Source organism: Manis pentadactyla (genome assembly GCF_030020395.1).
Source record: "Manis pentadactyla isolate mManPen7 chromosome 15 unlocalized genomic scaffold, mManPen7.hap1 SUPER_15_unloc_1, whole genome shotgun sequence".
In the NCBI taxonomy this organism is placed as follows: domain Eukaryota; kingdom Metazoa; phylum Chordata; class Mammalia; order Pholidota; family Manidae; genus Manis; species Manis pentadactyla.
In genome coordinates this window covers 3,960,429-3,967,695 of record NW_026644588.1, presented here as the reverse complement: position 1 = coordinate 3,967,695, position 7,267 = coordinate 3,960,429, and the positions used below count along the sequence as shown (strand labels likewise).

General features: G+C 49.2%; 1 protein-coding gene across 1 annotated transcript in view; it reads left to right on the top strand.

Moving 5' to 3' along the window:
• LOC118909825 (zinc finger protein OZF-like) overlaps positions 1-7,066 on the top strand; it is a 79,527-nt gene extending 72,461 nt beyond the window's left edge. The window contains exon 5 of the transcript XR_008995452.1: positions 6,935-7,066. The gene's annotated coding sequence lies outside the window, so the exon portion shown is untranslated. The remainder of the gene's footprint in view (positions 1-6,934) is intronic.
• Positions 7,067-7,267: the final 201 nt, after the last annotated feature.

The following is a 7,267-nucleotide window of genomic DNA, read 5'->3' as shown; positions in this document are numbered from 1 at the left end:
AAATGTTTCAACTGCCCATTCCGACTTTCTTTCAAACCATTTCTCTGATGATGAAAAAGGACATGGTGCATTCATCTGATGTGAGGCCTCCTGCCCCATTGTTGGAAACCGTGGACTGGAAAACGTCCCTTGATCTGAAGAGATGTACGTGCTAGTCCTAATTGGTCACTTGTGTTTTGTTCCAATCCTTTAATCGTATTTTGAGAATTTGTGTCTGCCACTGGGTATGAAAAGCCCATTCTGGAATAAGTGTGTAGTGCAGTGAGGGACCCATTTATGGCCTTGAGGGTAAGTGGCCTTGCTCCAGTGTAACCCACTTGCCAGCTCTGTGCATGGCCTTCCTCTGAGGAATTTTCCCCGTAGCCGCCTGCAGTCTTTGTCTTTTTGATACGTGGAACAGTTCTTGGCATGTCTGTGCCATGCATGATGCGAGAGGTATATGTCTAGATCCAGCCCATGTCTATTGCTGCAGCTCCCCCGTGTCCTCTCATTTCATGGACCCAGGTGGCCACTTGAAGTGGTTCCAGTTACCTTCTGATCCTGGGAGGGGGTTCTTGTGATGGGCATGCATATGTCCTACTTTAATGCACCCCTTAAATTCTAGACTGATTTCCATAAAGTTGCACCCTACATGAGCATTCTTTAGTCCATTTTCTCCTGCCCATCTTCTGACCATTCAGGCCATTAGCTAAGGCCCAGGAGTCAGTAAAAGTCCAAACATCGGGGCTTTTGTCATTGTTCAGTTCTCCCATCACTGCCAGGAGCACAGCATGCAGTTCAGCTCTGAGCTGGTATGTTTTCACCTTCCTCTGCCAGTCTTACTGGTCTCAAGGAGCAGGTTTCCAAATGGGATACTGTCCATCCATCATGGAGCTGCCATCTGTAAACCAGGCTTCTCTTTGCTGTCCAGCTGAGAGCAGTACACAGGGCACAGCCCATGTCAGAATCGGTTCTGGCCGTGCCTCAGGCCGCTCTGATGTGGGTCCCAGGAGCAAAGAGGCTGCCTGGTGTGGGCCACCCTGCACTACCGCCACTGCTACCTCCTGTGTGAGCCATTTCCATTGTGTTGTGGAACTCTCGTGTGCACTGCTTTTATCAGTGTTTCTGTGACATCACCCAAGATGTTACGGGGGTCCAAAGGTTCAAGGTGATTTTATATCCTTCAGTCTTTGAGGCAGGCCCAATGCCCAATTGCATGATGAGAACTGTCTCAAATAGTGTATAACGGGCAGCGGTGTCTGGGGTTTTTCTCATCCCAAATCCTTGGCTGAGTGGGGGAATGGGGCATTTGGGCAGGTAGAGAAATTCATGTCGGACCTGGTGGCCCCCAAGTTCACATTGATGGGCTTGGCAGAAGTGCTGCTGACCTGCTTATGACCCGGTGCCCTGGGAATAGTTGCACTCCTGCTGAAGGGGGCTGGGGTCTGCTGGGAGGGTGTTTTGCTCCCGTGTTGACCACAAAAGTCATGTTTTGGCCCCCCTACCCCACTCCCCCACTTCTATTGTGACCATGGGCTCCAGGGAGCCGAGAGTGAGAGCGCCCGTCCTTGTCAGGCGGAGTCTGTTCCTGCCGAGCCAGCGGCCTGTCCCCGTGGGGTTCCTCCCGGTAGCGGCTGGGCTTCCTGGCTTTGCCTCCGTTGGGGCACTCATTCTTCCAATGCCCGTTCTCTTTACAGTAAGTGCACTGGCCCCTGGCTAGGGGGGTCCTAGGCTTCCCCCCTCTTGGCATCTGGCTTTTTTTGCCTTTTGGTCATCCTTTTCCTTTAGGGTGTCTGCCAGGAGGCTGCCCATTTTTTTAAATTTGCTTTTCAACCTCCCTGTCTGCCTGAGCTTTCCTGTTAGAAGGGTTGACAGTAAAGCATGGACCGGCCGGGTTGGATTGTCCCATCATTATGCCTCTCAGGCTCCCTCATCTCCTGCTGGCATCAAGGGCATAGTCTCGCTGCTGGTCCAGGTGAGAGTGGGTCCGCCGGACCTGGAGGATGGTGGCCCAGTGTCCGGGACTGGGGCTGGGTGCTGACAGCCTTGGGGGCACATAAGATGGGGGCGATATTGGTTCTTCCTCTGGATCACTAGCTTTTGTAGGAAAACCTACTTTATCCCTGCCTGTTGCAAGCGAGTGGCACCCGAGGGGTAAGGGTCTGGGCAACTCCTAACCAGGAGTCAGTATATGGGAGCTGATCAGGGGGGCCTGGATCCCCAGTAATGACTCACCAGACCCGGCCAACTGTTGGGAGTCTAGGGTTCCCTCAGGAGGCCACCCGCATCAAAGGTGGGCCAGGCAGATTCACACAAGGTCCTTAACTTGCTGGGGTCATATTTACTCCATAATTTCCCTGAAATCCCTTCCTGAAACTTTTGATCCTGGTTTCAAGAACTGGGTTTGCCCCGCCCCGGCTCCCATAACGTGTCCATGTAACGATGCCCCAAAGACAGACAAGGGAGGGAGGCCTCCTCCAGGAGGAGACCAATCAGATGCCCATCCGTTCACGCTCCTCGCGGAGACTTTGGTCAGCCTTGACTACGGTGCACCCGTATAAGTCCCAGGCCAGGTCACCGAAGCTGAGTCTCCGTTATGTCGTGGAGGCCGACGGCGAATGCGGACGAGGGCCGGCTCAGACTGTGGCGCAAGCTGGAGAATCACAGATTCAGTGCGAGCTGAACGTCCTCAGCTGCCCTGCCCAGTCACTCACACACCCGACTGGGGTTTAGTCATTCCGTCCCTGGGAATCTCTACCTGTGAGTCCTCTCAGAGGTCTCCAGGAGGTGATCAGGCTCCCCTTGCACCCCAGCGGGTGGGCCTAACTGGGTCGAGGGCCCCCAGCTCTTACCATAATCCGATGTCAGAACCAGGTCCTCACCTGCCAAACCTCCTGGAGTCCGGCGGGAACAGCGGAGTGGGGGCTGCTCCAAGGCGGCTCGGCAGAAGACTGGCGAAAGATCAGGCAGGGCGCGCCTTCTCCTGCAGCTGCCCATTCCGTCACCGCCCTGCCATTGTCCCAAACTGGTGGCAAAACAGGCCAGCGTGGTTGGGTTTCTCAGTCAGGGAACTAAATGTTACAGAAAACCAGGAAACCTGGACTGGATCACTGATGGAAGAACCCAGCGGCACTTAGAGGTCCTGGAAGGTGAAGGTTTATTTTACACCTGTGGGCTAAGAGGAGCGTGATCCCCCTGAGTACAGCAGGGCCATGCCTTTTATACATTTACTACTAAGCTAAGGGGGGAGTCAGCACCCAGAAACTGTTGCAGTAGGAGCTATTAGGTCACTATAGGTGTATGCAAGATGCTAATTATGTTTTAATCCATTTCTGTAAATGTTACCTGGATACCCTATTATAAGCCAATGGGCTTCCATGACTGACCAACAAGAAGCTGTTCCATGCCACTGAGTCCCGTTGGGGGTGTTAAATACATTGTTACATTGTTTCAATCTCAAGCGCCCAAGTACCTTGTGATTCCTTTATATTCTGGAACCCTTAACAGAAACTTTGATTGACTTTCTTAGCTTTCCTGGCTTCCTACCAAACCCGGAGGGGGGGAGGGATTTGGGAACTTTCTCTGTATTTCCTCCTCAAGGTTATATCTCATTGTTGTATTCATTTGCATTTCCATACTGATTGGAGATGTGGGGCATTTTTTCATGTGCCTGTTGGCCATTTGTATTTCTTCTTTGGAGAAGTGTCTGTTCAGGTCTTCCACCCATTTTTGTTTGGGTTATTTGTTTTTTATGTGTTGACACGTATGAGTTCTTTATATATTCTGGATGTTTACGGTTTATCACATGAGTCATTTATGCATATATTCTCTCATACTATAGAATGACTTTTTGTTCTGCTGATAGTGTCCTTCACTGTACAGAAGCTTTTTTATAGTGTTTTGAGATGAAATTTGGAAAAACTTCTTTACCATGTTGGAACAGATGGTTTTGGCGGGTCTGATGTCTATACCCTCACTCCCCACCTCCCACCTCCTGCAAGAACAGCTTACATGGATGGAATGTGTAGACCGTAGGCATCCATCCAAATGTCAACACTGGTGGAAATCCTCTCCCCTCTTTTTCCTGTCTGGGTATTTAGCTCCTCTAACGAGATAATTCATATTTTGTAGTGAGAAATCAGTTAATATGTTCTAGAATGGCTAAAATAAAAAAACTGATCATACCAAATTTCAATGAGAATATTGAGGAATGAGAATTACCATATATTACTGTTGGGTCCATGCAATCGACCTCCAAATAACCAGGAGATGCGTGGATGCAAAAGCAAGAGCGTTTATTGGGTAGCCAGCATGCTGGGGTCCTGCACGCGCAGGTGGAGACCCCAAAGTACAAGTGCATTCTTCTTTTATACCAGAGTGGGCCGTGCACAGACACAGGCCATGCACAGAGCGGGCTGTGCACAAAATGGGCCGTGCGCAGAGCGGGCGTGACCTGTTTCCCACAAAACAAAGTCATTAAAAAATGGAGTAGCTCATGCCCAGACTTTTTAGTCAGGACTCTTCAATTGCTAATGGGAGTATAAAAAGCACATTAATTTTAGATAATGTTTTGGCATTTAATTATAAAATTCAACATTTCTCTACTGAAAAGGAGCAAATGTCTCACCCAATACCTGTCCCTTTGGCATAGGGATTATTTTAGGCTGGTTATTTTTAAGAAACAACCAATGTACCTAGCTAGAATAAGCTCTGAAAATCAAGCAGCAGTTTCCCTTTAGCATTATCAGTGGGGACAGCATGGATCTGAATGTGCCTAACACCCCATTATGACTTACGTGCTTGTCCTGACAACCTTTCCAAACCACCCCATCCCCAACATCTTTGGTCTTCAGGTAGAGATGGCATTGGAGGGTGTGGGTAAAATTGTAGTGTTTCCAGAATGTCTCGCCTGGCCTTAGTGCATCTGCATCCTTGGGTGGACAGAAGTATGGCCTTATGGCATTTGCATATCAATAGGCATTCCTCGGGGGGTGAGCAGGTCATCTCCATATCGGTGGGTAATTACCTGGGCAACAGAGGGCTTCTCTGAACCTGAGAGGTCAGGGGGAATGCTGGCTTTGCTTCTGCCTCAGTAGAAGAGAGAGCCTGGGACTACAATTTGTAAGCAGTAAACATGCTTTAAACTTTATTTCTCCCTTTGACTGATTTCGGTTCTAGGGGTATTTTGCCCCAAGATTTCCTCTCCCTGGATTTACATCTGGAGCAGTTAGCTGGACTTCTGAACCCAAAATCTGTCATAATGGGTGTGACCTTTGGGAGGGACACCCCTAGAAATGATGGGGAGAAGAGGCATTCGCACAGAGGGACATGTGTCTACACTCGTGTGGTAGGGGAGGTGCCACCACTGCTGCTGGCCACACTGTCCCCAGCCTGTGGTCCAAGCCGAAGGCTGCTGCTGCTGCCGGCCGGATTCTGGTCACAAGTATGGGAAGGAGCAGAGGTCTGATACACCTTGAAAGAGAAGCAACTGTCTGCTGTGTACCACGCCTTGCTGGCTATGGAGCCCGTAATCAGAACAGCTCCAACCATGGCAATAACCACCTATCTCGTCATGGGGTGGGTGCGAGACTGGACCCAAAGGCCACGGGGTGGCGTCGCACAGATGCCTATCATATATCATGTGACTGGCCATTTGCCTTTGGCATCCCCAGGGAATAATGGAGCAGATGCATTGGCCCAGGTGTGTTGCCTAGAAGGAAAGCCTGCCTCTGATGTGGCTCAATGGCTACACCAGCGTTTGTTGCACCCAGGGCATGACAATGTGGGCTGTAGCCCATAGATGGGGCTTGCCATTGACCTATGAAGAAGTCAGCAGAGCCCGGAAGGAGTGCCTTGTGTGCTCTAACAGGATCTTACACCGAGTCCCACATCAACATGGGACAATAGTAAGGGGGCCAATACCCCTTGTCAGGTGGCAAATAGACTATACTGGGCCTCTGCCCATATCAGAAGGATATCGGTATGCCATGACTTGTGTGGACATGGCTACTAAACTATTGGTTGCTTTTCCTGCATGTTGTGCAGATCAACAAACCATGAAGAGGGGCCCAGAACGTCTCTTTTCAGCCTATGGCCAGCTGATGGTGGTTGAGTGCAATCAAGCCACCCACTTTACTCAAAGTGTTGCAAAGATGGGAGCAGCAATTAGAAATAAAGTGCAAATTAGATACTATTAAATGGACGTGGCCCTGGACATTTTGACACATGGACTGGCGATGGCTGGCTCTTCTGGCACCTTGGGAAAAAGGCCTGGAACCTGGCCTCCAGTGTACTCCTGGAGTAACAGTACAGGGGACCCCAAAGATCATGGTTATTTTTTTTCTACAGTCCTTGTGGCCTGGATGAGACCCCTGGCCGCAGCGGCTGTGTAATGGCTGAAATGGACAAGCTTTGGACTTAACCTGCGTGGGATTTTGAATCTAGCTGAATCCAATGGCTTGAGGATTCTCATGATTTTATTGATCTTACAAAAAAAAAAAAAAAAGCTTAAAGAGAGGCTTGACTTTGTCTAATGTTCAGTGAAAGTTTTGTGAGTAATGTAGCGTGGTTGTTAGGAATGAGGAAACAGTGTATCAAGTGATAATAATAGTGTTACTGTATTAAACATTTTGTGCTCAGTGAGAGATAGTGCTGTAAAGCACATTTACTTAATCTGCATAGGCCGAATCCTCTGGCTTGAGGATTATCATGATTTTATTGCTGTTGCTATTGTATGTCATTAGTCTGCTCACAGTGCTCCAGTTTTCTCCCCCAGGAACCACTGCGGAAGAGGGGGATCGAGTAAATTGTACGGCGAGATTTATGGACGGTGGTCTGTGGGTAAAATTGTAATATTTCCAGAATATCTCGCTTGGTCTTGGTGAATCTGCATCCTCAGGGGTGTAGAGTAGCCTGGCTTTAGTTCATTTGCATATCAATAGGCATTCCTCAGGAGTGGAGAGCAGGTCATCTCCTTATCAGTGGGTAATTACCTGGGCAAGGGAGGGCTTCTCTGAACCTGAGAGGTCAGGGGAGAGTGCTGGTTTTGCTTCTGTCCCAGTAGAGGAGAGAGAGCCCCGAACTGCAGTTTGTAAGCAATAAATGGGCTCTAAACTTTATTTCTCCCTTTGGTTTCTGTTTTAGAGGTATTTTGCCCCATGATTCCCTATCCCTGGACTTACGCAGGGGGTGACTCAGGTTATTTCAGGGTGATGGTCAGTTTGCCTGGGTCTCTCACACGTTTTGGATGTATGTGTATTAATAAGCATTTGTTTCCATTTTTCCTGTT